Source organism: Dermochelys coriacea, chromosome 2 (genome assembly GCF_009764565.3).
Source record: "Dermochelys coriacea isolate rDerCor1 chromosome 2, rDerCor1.pri.v4, whole genome shotgun sequence".
Lineage (NCBI taxonomy): Eukaryota > Metazoa > Chordata > Testudines > Dermochelyidae > Dermochelys > Dermochelys coriacea.
Window position 1 is genome coordinate 88,359,978 of NC_050069.1, and position 16,253 is coordinate 88,376,230.

At 43.2% G+C, this 16,253-nt stretch overlaps 1 protein-coding gene across 1 annotated transcript in view; it reads right to left on the bottom strand.

The window, feature by feature from the left end:
• The window catches only part of TMEM200C (transmembrane protein 200C), a 32,944-nt gene extending 17,440 nt beyond the window's left edge, over positions 1-15,504 (bottom strand). The window contains exon 1 of the mRNA XM_038393337.2: positions 15,274-15,504. The gene's annotated coding sequence lies outside the window, so the exon portion shown is untranslated. The remainder of the gene's footprint in view (positions 1-15,273) is intronic.
• Positions 15,505-16,253: the final 749 nt, after the last annotated feature.

Below are 16,253 nucleotides of genomic sequence, written 5' to 3' on the forward strand. Positions count from 1 at the left end.
TTCACTAATGTAGAAACATTATCACAAAAGAGAAAAACAGAATAATTAAAAAGGGATTCATAGCAACATTGCATATCCCTTCTGTTCCTCCTTCTATTTTCCTTCCTTTAAATGTAAGGAGAGAAAAACAAGGAGACTAAATGCAGACTAAAATGATTTATAATTAAGGTCCAAACCCTGCTTGCTCTAATCATCTGACTAGTCCACTGGGGAAGATCATGATCTATTTGCATCTGTATATCTACACAGAAGTCAATTAATGTACTCTAGAGTTTGGTCAGTGATACTGAGAGCAACATCTGGTCCGCTGACTGCCCTGGCAATATTTGCTTGTATAAAGCAACAAGGATTTGGCCCCAAATGTAAAACACACCTCGTACTGTTCATAAAATAATCTTGGTGTTTTGAGAGGGTCCTTTAGATTTGCAGGTTCCTAAGGAGGATGAATATTTTCTGTGAGTGGAAGGAGAATGCATATTGCATAGCATTATGCAGAGGTTACTTGATTTTCAGGCAGTTTTATATCCATATTTTTTTAAAAGTCACTTCATTTAGTTTTATTTACAGATACTAGTGTGATGAAAGAGAGTAAGTATGCTGGAGGGCATGCTCAGAAAACAAACATAGCATCAGTTTCGTATTTCTGCCATTTATCTGTGAATAGATTGCCCTGCTCAACGGAGAGAGGTGAGGACCTTTCCTGCTGTTTGATACTCCTTTTGTTTGGACACATTGGGAGTGCAATGAAGCTGGTCATTTATGCTGGTTAAAAAGGGTCTCTCCCCCCCCCATTTATTACAAGTCCATTTCTCAGTGAATATTTATTACTCATGCATAACCAGGAATGTTAAGATGAAAGAGGCACTAAGGACTGTCTGTTTAACTTAAAGACAAGCAGCCAAGCAGAGCATAAGGAAATCCCCCCCAATAATTCAGTATCTTTATGCAGTCCTTACTCAGAGCCTCAAGTCCCCTACTTGGATCATCCTCACATAAGGGAATGAAACCCAAGAAGTTTTCCACTCATTCATCTGCCAAGTGGGTGGGGTTTGCCTCCCAGTGGAAGAGGCAGGGGTTCAGCTCTCCTTGTCACAGGATTTGAGCGCCTGATGGAAGTAAGAGTAATCTGTACAAAAGCCCAGTGCCTCCACACAGCCACCTGGCTCCCGCAGCCTCTTGCCAGCTAGGCTCCAGAGGCTCCCATGTCTTCCACTGCCCCAGAACCTTCCTCAGGGGTATTCCATAGCACAGAGGGGAACCTACAGACTGCAAATTCCTCTGGTTTACCCCAGAAACTTGGGAGAAGCATACAATGGAAAGCAGCCCCGAGACTCCCATATATTCCCCCCTCCACACATGGAGCCGAATCCCTGAAGAAGGACATCCCTGAACATTTGTATGGCCAAGGGAAGTGGGGAACACTTCTCTTCTGTACCTGTTGTGGCCAAGACATATAAGAGGGGAGGAGCTCTCAAAGTGGAGAGGCTCTCAGTTCTTAGTTGGGGGAAAACTCCCATTAGGAACATAGGAATTGCCATACTGGATCAGACCTGAGGTCCATCTAGTTATGTATCCTGTCTCCAACAGTGACCGGTACCAGGTGCTAGAGAAGAAGGTGTAAGAATTTCACAGTTGGCAGATGTAGAATAATCTACCCCCCTCTCCCCACACACATCAGGTCTCATTGTGATTTCTCATACTTAGAAATTGGTTTAAACCCTGAAGCGTGAGGTTTAATGTCCCTTCCAAAAAGTTTACCATTAATTATGATAGCTCTCCTATATATAGTCTTATGGTTATCCACATAAATGTCCAGTCCCTTTTTGAATCTTGACACCAATGGGAGTTTTGTCTGAACAAAGGTTGAATCAGGATTTCAAGATTGTAGGATCAGAAGCCAATCTTTGTAAGTATGTAACTTCCATTGAGGTTAGTGGGAATATTGCATGTGTAAGGACTGCAGAAAAAATAAATACAATTCACAGTGTGATGGGGCTCTAAGCATAGACCATCTGCCTCTCTAATAATGGGGTAAGCTCCTTTTCATCCCTGCAGGGGGAGGAAATATTGCTACCCTAATCTATGCTCATTGCATGTGGGCAGTGTTTTTGACAGCCAATGGCCTGGCATGATTTTTCTCTGGCCCGAGTTGTAGGTTTCAGTCTCACCACCTGCCCATTAGTTATAAGGGATTAAAAAAACAAAACAAAAAAAACCTACCCCAGTGTGGGCTGTGAGTGCATTCTGCTTTCCCCAAGATTTCATTAGCTTTAATGACATTACAACCTTTCTGCTGAGTCATTTTTGGGGCTGGGAGGAATTTTGTCAATCATTGAAGAGCAGCAATGAAATAGGTGTAGATTTCTTTCTGCTTTCTCCTGAATGTGTTGTACTTTGATAGAAGTCAGCGCTAGGGCTAGGCAGGAAATGGCTTTTGCATCCTCAGACAATTTTTGAGATTTGGAACATTCTCCCATCCCAAATTAGGATGAAAAGTTGTAATTGCAAAATTTTTTTGCAAATCAACCATCTGAAAAAAAATTAAAAGTTGTGTCAAGTGAAAACATTTGGTTTTGATCACTTTGAAATGTTTCTTCCTTTTTATTAGTGATTTCAAGCTTACATTTCAAAACAAAAAGTTGTGGTGAAAAGCAAAAGATTGTTTTGTTTGGGGGGAGGGATAGCTCAGTGGTTTGAGCATTAGCCTGTTAAACCCAGGGTTGTGAGCTCAATCCTTGAAGAGGCCATCTGAGGTAAAAATTGGGGATTGGTTCTGCTGTGAGCAGGGGATTGGACTAGATGACCTCCTGAGGTCCCTCCCAACCCTGATATTCTATGACAATTTTGAAGTTTTCCCCCCAGAACTTTTCAAAACGAGAAATTTATGTAAAATAACCCTTTCTTGTCAACACGTCCAGTTTCAACAAACTGACGTTTTCTGACCAAAAAATTCCTGACCAACTGCAGTGAATGAACCACTACTTCAATAATCAAAGCCATTGCTTATCCCACCCCTATACACAGGTCTGGGAAAGACTGAGGTAAGGATATGTTAAAAAAAAAAAAAAAAAAAAAAAAAGAGTACTTGTGGCACCTTAGAGACTAACAAATGCCACAAGTACTCCTTTTCTTTTTGCGAATACAGACTAACACGGCTGCTACTCTGAAACCTGTAAGGATATGTAATGGGTATTTTGATAGGGCTCTAACATGGAGTACAAGTTGAGATACCCTCTTGTCTTCACATATGGGAGGGGCAGGGTCTGTTCCAGATCCCACTGATCTGTGGGCCAGCTGGAGTTCCCATTTAATTGGTCAAAGTAATGGAACAGGGCTACATAGGACAAGTTCTCTGGCAAGGTTCCAGAAGTGGGAATGTAATACATGTAACAGTTCATTAAACATTACACAGATTCATTAAAAGCAAAGAGCAGCTGTGTGGGTGATTTATTTACCAACCTTGAGTGGCCATGACAAATATCTTTCTTGTGAATGTCTGTTTTGAGAAAAACAGGAAGCAAAGATGTTGTCTGAACAAACGAAACATACAGCATAGCATTATGGTGACAGGACACTGTGATGGATGTCAGTCCTTTTGTGCTTTGTGTAAATATTTTATTGTTTCTGATAAAAATGAAATGTCTAGCATTCACAGAACGGTGATTTAGGAGTTGATGGAATATATAATGAAACACACAGAATTTCTTATTTTAACTCTTGGCTAGTTTGTGTGGGGAAAAAAAATTGGGCAAATTTTGCTGTTGGTTACACCTGTGTAAATCTGGAGGGATTTCATAGTTTTCAATGGATGTATACAACTGGTGTAGTTGAGAGCAGAATCTGGCAGTTTGTGTTTAAGATGAGTGAGTCTCAGACTGCTATGCCATTAGTTTTACTCCTTGCAACAGCTGCTTGATTCTTATATTTTACCTAGAGGACACAGTATAGCTCAAAAGGCTGCATGTCAATCATTGTGTAATTTGCACACCACTTTATCAGAGTTCTAAACTCACATGTGGCATGTACAGCAGCTTAGGTGTAAGGATAATAATCAACTGAGGTCAATTTAACCTGGATAATTCTGCAGTACAAATGAATAATGGGTCAAATCATTCCCCTATATGGGTTATTCCCACGAAAGGGACTGGAAACTCTCTTGAATCTTGATTTCTAGACAACCTGGCTGAGATTTGTTGCTTCATTCCCATTGTCCATGTTGAATGAGTAGGGGATTTGGTTCTAGAGGTCCACAGATCCATTTGCACAAAGTCCCTGATACTCCATGGCAGCCCAGTCATTCTCCAGTTATGCCTCTGTTGGCCCTAAACCCTCCACCACACGGAGGAATCTGTGAAAATTAATGCTAACTAGGTCAGCATTAATTTATTTGGGTGTTATCAGTGGGGTTGTGGGGGGTTCAATGGGGAGTGACTGTCTCCACAGCCTGCCCTTTCCAAACCTACCTGATCTCTTCAGAGCATCGGTGAAGAATCTCATGCAGGGGACTGGAGAAGCATATCATGGAGCTGGCACTTCCCAACTTCCACCCTCAAGCCAGTCTAACTCTGCTGTTTTTATCTCCTTCGACTCCAAGAAGGAGGAGGAGATCACAGGGCCCAGCATCTTATATACATTGATTATAAGAAATTGTTAAGTGCTGAGCAGAAACCTGCTTAGCTTTTCAGAATAATCTCTAGCAATTTTTGTATTCTGCAAATTACAAAGAATCTTTTTTCTTTTTTTAAATAAAAAGCAATAGAAAGATACATTACAGATGTGCTGCAGCTCCTAATAACTTCAATTCACATTTGGTGCTACTTATTCCACATAACATATTCAGTATCACCAAAGTGACTTTCAAGGAGAAGGAATATAGCTGAAAATTGTTAACCAAGTTACCCACAACTGGAATTCAGCTGCTAGAACTGGGATTTGTGCCGTTGCATTTAGTCTGGCCATTCACCATGAGAGGTATCAGAGCTCCTTCTTAAAACATCAGGGAGTGCACCTAGAATTCTCCTAATACTGCTCCTTGGGTGTTTAATTTCCCACTAAAATAAAATAAAATAATTGTCATTATATGGCATCCTTAATACACAGTGTCACAGAGTGCTTGGGTGAGAGATTGACAATCACTAGGCAAAGAGAAAAGGAAGGTTTTAAGGTGAGATTTAAAGAGACTACAAGTTATTGGCTTGGAGGGAGATCCAGGGCTGCTGAGGAAGAATATATTATCTATTACATCTAGAAACCTCTGTTAAAAGATTATTAAGGTTGCAAAATCAAGCACTCAAAAATTAGGAAATGCCAGATTAAGGCTGCCCAAGCAACCTTAATTTGGTCCCCTTGTGTATATGCATTATAACAGAATCCAGTTGGGTGACATTCACTTGCCTTTACCACAAGATAATCCGTTCTCTTCCTGTAGCCCCTTACCTTCTTCATTATAAGCCTTCCATTTTCTGCATATGTATCTACAACCACATTTGCTACTTACTTTGAAAAACATAGGGCCAGAAGATAGCAGGAAACTCACAAAAATGGTCCAATGTATTGCAGAAGAAAAGGGATTGAGTCTAAGCATTGCATCTTCCCTCCCTGCAAGCTTGCTGAAGTCTTGACTATAGTTTTGGGGCTCTACAATTTTAGGGCCCATGGCAGGAAGGATGAGGTGTGGCCTGGATATGGAAATTTCTCCAGATCTGTGGGGATTTCTTTGTGTAAGTGCTGACCCATGTCAGTGATATGTAAATGGAGTTCTACTGCATGCTTTCAAATGCAAGGGGTGGAAAAAAAACCTGTCTGTGTATCCAGTTAGGGAACTGCATTGCTATGAGAGAGGAAGGAATGGCCTGAGGAGTAGCATTGAGCTACTGGGCCTTTGAACAAATGTACCATCCCCCACAGATGCCCTAAATGCATGAGATTTCCTTGCTAACTGTGGGCCATTTGCAAGTTAGAAGGATGATTTCCCTTACACAATTCACATGATTTGTTTGTGTGTGACAGGAGTCTAAAACTCACCCATCCCAAAAGGATGATTGGAAAGTAATTGCTGTCTTGGCTGTGGAATTATCTGCCAAACTTTTGCCCTCCTTGTGGGTATTTACTCAATATGATGCACAATAAACACACCCATTTATTTAAAAATTGTGAGTCTAACATTATATTGCCCACCAGGAAGCTAAATATACTTTCAGAGGCTAGATGATCTATCTGAAAAAATACATGGAACAAATCCTGAAGGTCAGATTTTGACTAAGGGATACACTGCCAAAGTAGGCCATTTAAAAAAAAACAACAACAAGAAGTTTGGCACTGTTATTTTTGTAGAGTATGATCTTACTTGTGGAAATTAATTGACAGCTGGCCCACAGTTAACCTCCTGTCAATCTACAAATGGGCTAGTGGTTGATATATGTGCACCAGAATGGATAAAAGGACAATGTGATAGTTTGCAAATCTGCCTTTCAGTTTCTTTACTATTGGCTGGTAAGTCTAACACCGACAATCCTATTTTTTAGCTGCTGAATGCTCTGTATGTTTTATTAAACTGTTCCTATATAACAAAACAGGGCTCAGATTTTATGCTTGACTCAAAATGAGCAGTCAGTCAGTCAGTCTGGTCATTTGTCATAGGCTGTGTAGCTATAGAGGAAATAATCCATTTTTGAATTCAGAGAAGTGTGGAGCCTCTTTATAGAAACTGGTTTTGCCATCTGTTTTTTACAGTGATTCCAGCCTACATTGTTAGTTTACAGGGCAACTGACATTGAGAATCTTGTGGATAGGAGATTCAGGAGATCTGGGTTCAAGTCCTGGCTTTGCCACAGATTTCCTCTGTGACCTAGGGCAAGTCACTTAATGTCTTTGTGCCTCCATTAAGTATTTGTATAATGTGGAAAATAATAACACTCCTTCTACCTCGCAGAGTGTTGTGAACATAAATCTATTTATGTCTGTGAAGCACTCAGATGCTATGGAGATGAAGGCTGTATAAGTACATCACTGGATAGCAGAGATAAGAGATGGTGGTTTTTAAATATGTAAGATATTGTACTTTACATTATTCTATTGATTTCCCTCTCATATAAATGTTCTTGTTCAACGCCTGATTCAAATCCTATTCATATTTCATGGATGTTTTCAGAAGCTTGTAATTTCCCAGCAATGTATTGAAAATGATGGGAAAGGGAGGGATCTAATAAGAAGCCTCATAATTGTAACTTCTTTTATCACTCAGTGCAAATGCTTTTCAAAATAACAGGGGAACGCTTCCTATAACAGGAGCTTAACTGGAGACTCAGCTGAGCAAAAAAGAAACATTGGGTCTGATTCCATGCTCACACCAGCTTTTTACCCACAGCTTTAATGCGGTTACTCCTGATTTACATTGGTTTAAATGACAAAGGCCAGGCCCATGGCTTCAAACCAGCAGCAGCCTGTGGAAACTCTGATAAGTGGCTTCTGGAAGCTGGGTGTCTATTTTGTTCAGTTGGACCCTCCAGTTGACAGAAGCAAGGATGCTCAAAGGCTGTTACTCAATTATTTTCTTGCTTTGGAGTTCAATTCTATCAAATTAAGTAGTACCTTATTTTACAAGTCACCCTGTTTTGTTTTGTTTTTTTGTTTTTTTTTTAAATGGGGCCACTTTTGAAGTGAACTTCTATTTAGCATGAGTAAGGATGGCGGAATCTAATCCTTAGTACATTTTGGCTTGATCCTCAAGGTTATTTTTAATTTCATTTTGTTTTGTTTTTTCTTTATTAGCTTGTGATTTGCAAGGTCTACAATGTGTCTCTTCGACACTCTCCAGCTCCTAGAGCTTTAAAACCTTCAAAAGACTAGCTGTGGCATTGCTATTGTGAGCCAATATGAAACCTGTACCAAAATTATTCTTTTTATTGCTTCAGTACTAAGATTTGGCCTAACCCATTTAAGTCATTTTTAGAGACAGATTTGCATTGGGCCTGAAGGTATGAACGCCAAGTTTCAGCCTACAGTGAGCAAAACCAGCTGAATAGCAATATTATGAATGTCGCTGTTTTTAAAGGAAATGGCTCCTGACCCTCAATTATAGAACTGTGAGCACGATGCCAGTCATCTGACAATATTCATTCTCACTCACAAATATTGGTACATGAGTTCCAAACGTGTTTCCTTCCTCAGATCTCAGAACATTTTCCAAACCTCAGTGTCATATTTTGCAAAGGACCTCAGTGTTCCTTGTAATTATTTCCACAGGGCTAGATTGTGCCTTTAGACACAGCCCTGAGCAAAACACCACTCCAAGAACAGCTCCATGAGGTTTTGTGCCACACAGCCCCTTGAAGCACAATTTCTACCATGTTTCCCCCTTACTCCAGTATAGGCATGGAAGGTGCTGCAGCACCCCTAGGTTTTACACAGGGCTCCACTCCCGGCCCCATGCCCGGGGTCCCGGATGACGGTCCCTGTCCCAGGGTCCTGGCTGATGGCCCCAGTTCTGGCCCCGTGCGTGGGGCTCTGCTCCCGGCCCCGCAAACAGGGTCTGGGCTGCAAGCCCTGTGCCCAGGACTCTGCTCCTGGTCCCACACCTGGGGGTCTATTCCCAGCCCCACATGTGGGATCCCGGCTGCCAGTCCTGTGCCCGGGGCTCACTCCAGGCCCCGCACGCAGGATCCCAGCTGCCAGCTCCACACCTGGGTCTCTGCTCCTGACCCCGCACCCAGGGCTCTGCACCTGCTCCCAACTGTGGCCCAGCATCAGCCCCCTTACCCTTGTCTGTGTCCCCTCCTCCCGGAGCCATGGCCCTGCTCCCGGCCCCAGCTCTAGGGGGTGTTCGGGGGCTCAGACAGAGGTTAGGTGGGGCAACAGCACCTGTTGGTCTCTAAAACAGCAAACTAGAACCCCTCCTACATCAGCTCAGCTGTGCTGGCTAATGTACTAGGGGGAGGAGCCAAAGTGTTGCCAGTTCCCTGCCCCACCTCTCCCATTTCCCATGCACCTGGTCTATTCTGAAGGGGTGGAGTGGCAATCATTGCCCCCTTATTCCTGCAAACCTGGACCCAAGGCCTGGCTAGCCTGTGACACGGAGTGGGTTTGGTTCTTAGTCCTATGTATTCCCCTATCTGGCTGTGTAGTACAGTCAGTCTTCAAGCCCAGGAAGCAATGGAAAGCGATCACAGGAAGTTTGATGAAATATGTAAAACCTGGTGTTGTGTGCCCACAATGCAAAGTATGAATGTCACCATTGTACCGCACAAACTTCACATGCAGCATTTTTTAAATGAAGCATAGTAACACAGCAATAATCTGAAGAGTAATTTGATTGGGGGGTTCCACCCCCAGGTTTTCTAAATCTTTCTTGGAAGTTTTTATTGCTTTACAGACCTGTGTAAACTCCGACTCCAAATTTTATCATTAGCTGCCCACTTTCCCATCAAAACTGTGCAATTTAATTTAATTTTCTGTGTGGCCTTTCATGGCACTGCAGTGTATCTATATACAGACAGTATGTTGAATTTGGACCTTCAATGTCTATCAATTACGATGTTTGAGCTGTAATGTCTGTGTCTAAGTGGCAATCTCCTTGGGGAAGGGAAGTTTGTCCTATTTTATTGTCTGTACAGTGCTGAACAGAGCATCAATGCTCAGTAAATAACAATTCTGAAAAAGAAATCAGGAAAAATAACTAGCCTGAATAACTAAGGCCAAATCTTTAACAACCAGATCTAACTGTTTTGAGATCACTGTCAGTTCCTGACAAGTTTCTTCCTCCTTACTTCAACTCCCAAGAGGCCTCCTACCTTTGTGACTTCCTTCTGGGATTCTCAGCAAGTCTGACAGTTTTTGCTGAACTAGCTCTCATCCTCAAATATCACATTATTCAGGGAATTTTCTTGGGGCTAGAAATGCACTCTGGTGTTTTTGACATAGAGAAGCACTGAAGGTCACAAAAGTTGACTTGTGTAGCTACTTAAGGCCCAGCAGATGGGATGTATCCCCAAGGTAGGGGGCTTGGTGGGGACTGTGAGATATTGCAACCCCCTGTGATATCTTTGGGGACCTCATTGTATTAAGTTTCTGAATGGTTTATGTATCACTGTGGGCCAGGTATTCTGTGCAACTCCAGGGGTACAGTTATCATAGCTCATTCAGGAACTAGAAACAGTGGGGAGTAATTAAGGTGAATTGTAAGGTGGTACCTCCAGAGAGGTACCACATCCTTGGCAGGCTTGCATATACTGGTTCAAAGGGGGTTTTCCAGAGACCAACAAAGAAAGAAAGAAAGGGCTTTTGATATAAAAAGCCTGGGTTTAACTGACACAGGGCCTTCATTTTGGTTCAACAAAGGGACAGGATCCTCCATCCCAGGGGAGGCCCCAACTCTTGTTGAAGGGTGGAAGGGATGTTGGCCTGTCGGACTCCCCACCCAGAGGATGGTGACTCCTGGAATGTTTAGCGTGTGTTTAGGTGTTTTTATTAGGTTTTCTCTGTAATACTTTTACCTTAAGAATTAATGTTCTTGCTAAGAAAGAGCTATGTGGTAACTTGTAACTGCTGGCAATATGCTGTTCATACCCTTGGATAGAAGCCAATGGATAGGTGATAGCCTTTGCACAGACTGGCTTGCTGAGAATATCACAGGGTAAGATGGAACTGTGCAGCCTTAAAACCCTCCCTCGCCCATCAGAAGAGAGTGGAACAAGGATCTTTGCCCAGAGACATGTTTTGGCTGGAGACCTGAGAACTGACTGAGCACTCCTGGAGTGAGCCACAGAGGTGGGGATACAGGTGTAGTTGCCCTGAAATAGGCACCGAAAAATATTAGTGGGTGCTTAGCTCCCACCAGCAGCCAAGCTCCCCTCATTCCCCCCCCCACCTGCCTGCGGCCCTGCCAATCAACTCCTCCCCCTCCCTCCCAGCACCTCCGGCGTGCCGCGAAACAGCAGGGGTGGGAAGGGGGCAGGTGGGGTGGTGTGGGGCCTGGGGCAGAGCGGGCGTGACTAGAAAATTAGAAGCCAGTGCCTGTGGTGATAGGGACCTGGAATCTATCGGGGAGCGAGAAGCCAAGTGGTGCTGGAGCTTGAGGCGGAGGGTCAGAGAAGAGAGGCGTTGGTCAGGAGGTGGGGTAAAGAAAGAAGAAAGAGGAATGGAAAGAGAAAGATGCGAGACCGCAGAAGGCTCACCTAAGTTCAAACTTTTCCAAATGGTTGAGAGCTTGGAGAAGTAAACTTCTAAACTGTGGAGCTATATCCATCATTGTGTGTCACTTGAGTAAATTCCAGTATAACACAGCTTTCTCTCTATTAAAAAAAAAAAAGTAGATATGCTATCCTAGAAAACTTTTTCTTTTCAGCTCTTGTGTGTGTGATCTTTGTTACGAGGCCCTTTGCAGGTCTAAAACCACGATGGCTCTTATTGTCCTTTGGATTGCCACAGTAATGTTTCTTTTTGAGGAGAAATCTCAGACTGTCGTTTGCCGACTCCTTCTGTAGAAGGATGAGGGGGCACAGCCTTCAGAATTCTTTCAGCATGGCCAATTTTTTTCCTGTTAGAACTTCTGCAGAGCCTTGAGCTACCACTTCAGACATCACTGTGCTTCAGTATTTATACAAAAAGAAAAGGAGTACTTGTGGCACCTTAGAGACTAACAAATTTATTAGAGCATAAGCTTTCGTGAGCTACAGCTCACTTCATCGGATAGCTCACGAAAGCTTATGCTCTAATAAATTTGTTAGTCTCTAAGGTGCCACAAGTACTCCTTTTCTTTTTGCGAATACAGACTAATACGGCTGCTACTCTGAAACCAGTATTTATACACTATTTGAAACACCTCTTCATATACAATTCATGTTCCCATCAGCACAATGCTGATTTTTGGCTTTCTTCCCAGGATTTGGTAACATTCAGTGTTCAAAGTGGGGGACAAAAAAAAAAAAAAGAAAGAAAAAGATGGCAGTCTCTACCTTTTACTTAACTTTGTCTTCCTTTGTTCGCCTGTTTTCTTTTTCAGTCAGCAGTGGTGAGAACTGTGGGTAGGACAAAACCACCTGCCCCAGTATTTGAATACCAGTGACATTAAAATATTCCGTATACTCTCTTAAAGGAGTTGGGACAAATTCAGAATGGGGACTATGCCAGCTTCTGTTAGTGCAGATGGAGTTTTCTGATAGCAGAATGTTTCCCTGAGGGAGGAAGTTTATGTTACCAAAAAGCAGCTGCAATCTTTCATACACTGGGTTGGAAGTTCTACAAGAACTAGTAAAGCCCCAAAAGTGGGCATTTCTGGGCAAGGATATAATTATGGCCAGGAGCTGGTAAATGCACTGTGTCAGTACATTCCTTCAGCAGCTTCTGCAGGCAGAGTACCCTAGGGAACCATGATACTAACAGAAAGCTGATCCTTCCCAGGGGAAAGCCTTGAAGGAACAAATCAGTACCAATGTCTGCTCTCTTTCAGGGTTGAATCCTCCTATAGCGCAGAATGGTACAGGGAGATGTAATTTACACCTCCTGTACTAGCTTGAAGAAAAGGAGTACTTGTGGCACCTTAGAGACTAAAATTTATTTGAGCATATCCAAATCCATTGTTTCATGTTCTCTGTGTGTGTATATAAATCTCCCCACTGTATTTTCCACCAAATGCATCCGATGAAGTGAGCTGTAGCTCACGAAAGCTTATGCTCAAATAAATTTGTTAGTCTCTAAGGTGCCACAAGTCCTCCTTTTCTTTTTGCGAATACAGACTAACACGGCTGCTACTCTGAAACCTGTACTAGCTTGGTGGTTCTGATTCTCTTCCATCTTACACTAGCTTTCAAAGTAGTGCAAAAGTGAGTTCATTAGGATTACTCTTGATTTACATTGATGTAACAGATTTGAATCAGCCTCCTCGTATTTATTATCAATTTCATCTTTTCAAACAGAAAGGTAGTTTACCTTTTTGAAACTGGTGCTTTTGCTGTCTCGTGATCTGTTTATATTACTTGGTTTTGAGAGAATTTCAGTGTCTTTTCATGACATTTTAATGTTGCTGGTAAACATTAAAGACCTGAAAAAGATATTCAGTTTCTCAGAGGAATAGAACAGTGGGAAGCCTGGTGTTTAAGAGAGGATGGTAGAAGGTGGTGTGTGGTTATGCTTTCAAGGCAAGAAAAATAGGGAGGAAAGCAAAACCCAGCACTCAAAGTGATGAATTATGTGTTTACCCTCTAACTTGTCATATCTGTTAGTGAGAAGCTTAGCTGATGATGGATGGGGCAGACAAGACCCAGGCACAGCCAGAGGACCCCGGCCTTTGTTTACATCCATTTAGAAGACAACAATTTTCAAAATGCATTGAAACCCATACTAGAAAGAAACAACACATGGGATAGTGTCACTTTCTTGGAGCAGGATTCACAAAAGGATTAGACATTTATATTGGTAATGAAGACATCCACAGTTACATGAGGATAAAAATATAGGGAATTAAATCCCTCCTGCTTCAGGATACAAACCAAGTTAACTGCCTGGGATTAGTGTAAGGGGACTGTTGCCCCCTTACTAACATTCAGTGAGGTGTTTTGTTGGCTAGCTCCCAGTACTAAAAGGGGAAGGGTCTGTGGGAAAACAGGACCCTGAGACTGACAGTCCCCAGGAGCAATGGGGAGAGGCCAATGTTCCAGGTCAGCCTGAATGATAGGGTGGGCAAGCTAATCAGGGAGTCAGGAGGCCAGGAAGGTCCTGTCCTCCAGGGGAGCTGGAATTGCCTGGGTCAGACAGAGCGGGGCCGAGCTAAGGAGGAAGCAGGAGCCCAAGCTGAGCTGGGGAGCAGAACTGTGCCAGATCAGAGGGACCAGAAAAGCAGCCCAGAGAGAGCAGACCCTGTGCTGGGAGCAGAGCTGCAGCCCCAAAGCCAGAGGCACAGCCGGAAAGAGCAGACTTGACCTGGGAGGAGAGCTGCAGCAACCAGAGCCAGAGGGGCCAGAAAAGCAGCCCCCGAAGCAGGTCAGTGCTTGGAGCAGAGTGAAGCAGCCTGCAGAGCAGACCTGTCCTGACAGCAGAGTTGTAGCAACCAGAGCAGGCCAGGCTTGGATCATAACCCCGACAGGGCGGGGGCGACGCTGAGAAGAAGGGTCCTACCACTTAGAGCCTGAGAGCAGATGGCCACCGCCAGAGCAAGTGTACAACCCACAGCATCCCTGCAGCACAGCCAGGGCCTGAGACTTACAAGGAACAGACTGTGAACTGCTCTGACATCCCAGAGACACTGTTTGTGATGTTTCCTGCTGCAGAGCGGGTTGATGTGTTTTCTTCAACTTTTCCCATTATTCCTTATTCTTTTTAAAATTAATTGTTGATTAAATAACTTGCATTTGCTTTAACTTGTATGTAATGGTCAGTGGGTCAGAGAAGTGCCCAGTGCAGAGAGAGTACCCCAGAGTGGGGACACCCTAGCCCCTGTCCTAGGTGACCACAGCAGGGTTGGGGGGGTCAAGCCCCCCAGGAATCCTGGGTCCAGCCTTGTTGGGGTTACGAGGACTCTGCCAGACAGGAGAGTGGAAGGGGAGTCCTCAAGGGCAGGGAGGCCTCTGGGTAAAGGAAGTGGGAGCGAGGACCCAGATCCTTTCGCTAGCCCACTTCACCGGGGTAGTGCAGAAGCCAGGAAAATTCCCCCTGCTTACATGAGGAATAAAACTCCCCGTTCTGTAATTGTCCATTACTTAGATTATAGCATCTGCCTCTGTCAGAGATGGGCTACGGAACTGATCCATTTTGTCAGTTCCTATCTTCCTAGGTTCTTCCCTGTGTTTCCTCAGGTGGCAAATATTTATAGAGGAGTATCATCAAACAATTGATTACTGTTATGCGAGTGCCAATCAACTAGACTAACTTTTATTTCTGTTACTTAATATTAATGCCAACATGAACTGAAATGGCCGTATTTAACAAGAACATTGATGGTCAGCAACTCTGAAATACAGTAATTGGGTTAATAGTTTCAAGCTAATATCTCTCGTCTCCCTCTAAGTAAGCAATTCTTGGCGCACACACTTTTTCCAAGGTTTCTTTATGAGACTGTCTTCAGCAAGAATATGCAGGATACGAGTCTATTTGGCCCATCCCTAGCCGAGACCTGTGCAGCGTCAGCACAGTTAAGCACATGCTTAAGGGTCGGCTTTGCTGAACTGGGGCCTATAAATGGCACTCTTCATGAGGGGACCCTGACTTTGGAATTCTCATCACCTTGTTGGGATGTGAGAGGCTGGATTTCTTTTTAACCTTTTGGTATGCTGCAGAGCCTACCTTTTCCCAGGCTTGTTGGGATGAGAGCTGAACAAGTGTCATCGGGTGGTCCACTGGGAGTCCTTTCTCACTTTATGCACAGACCCACCACCACAGTGCTTTCTTATGCTGTTCCCAGTAGGACACCACCTGTAGTGCTATTTACATAATTACTAGTCCTGGCCAACTCCCCAACTTGTTTCAGGGGGAAGGGAGTAGTATTAACAGATCCTTCATAGTCTCTGCTTCCTTGTTCTCTATTTCTCTGCTCTCAGCTGCTGGGGTTGCTTCCCCATCTAATTAAACCTTCTCCCTGTAGTTCCACTTATTGATTGATCCTCTAATTAGGTCCCAATTAACCAATATGGGTGGAGATTTGAGTGATAAGGTACTCAGTCAGCTCCTGATTCATCATCTGGTTACAACAAACTTCATCTTGTTTTTCTCAATAATAGCTGGTGGATCTGTATGTGCTGGATTGCATAATCAGTCCTTTATCTATTGTATTTTGGTGAGTATTTTAGTTCATGGGATGGGTATCAAAGTATCTGGTGGGTGCAGCTAAAGCATTTTATAAATCTAAATAAATAAGTACAATGCAGTAGACCGTTCCTGTCTGTCATGCTGTCTCTTTTAAATGAGTAAGTTTTCCCCTGCCCTTTCCCTTTCACCTTTATTTTGCTGATGTTTCTGCTGAGGTGTTAGATACCACAGGGATAGGTATGGTGTAAGATTCTAAAGAGATAAATAAATAGATCCTCCCACTCACAGAAGACTCTCCTTTAGGAGAGAATGAAAATTGCACTCATTTATTTTCTTTGTTAGTCCAGAAAATAGTAAAGAGAAAGTTAAACTACATAGAGGTTTACTGGAATATTTTAGCAGTAATTCTCAGCCCTCCTAAAGATACCTGGGTAGAATTCCTTCCTCTTCAGTGCCGGCACATGGCGCACACTTTCCATCATGGTGAGTCTGAGGCAGCCTTTGAAAATATGACACAG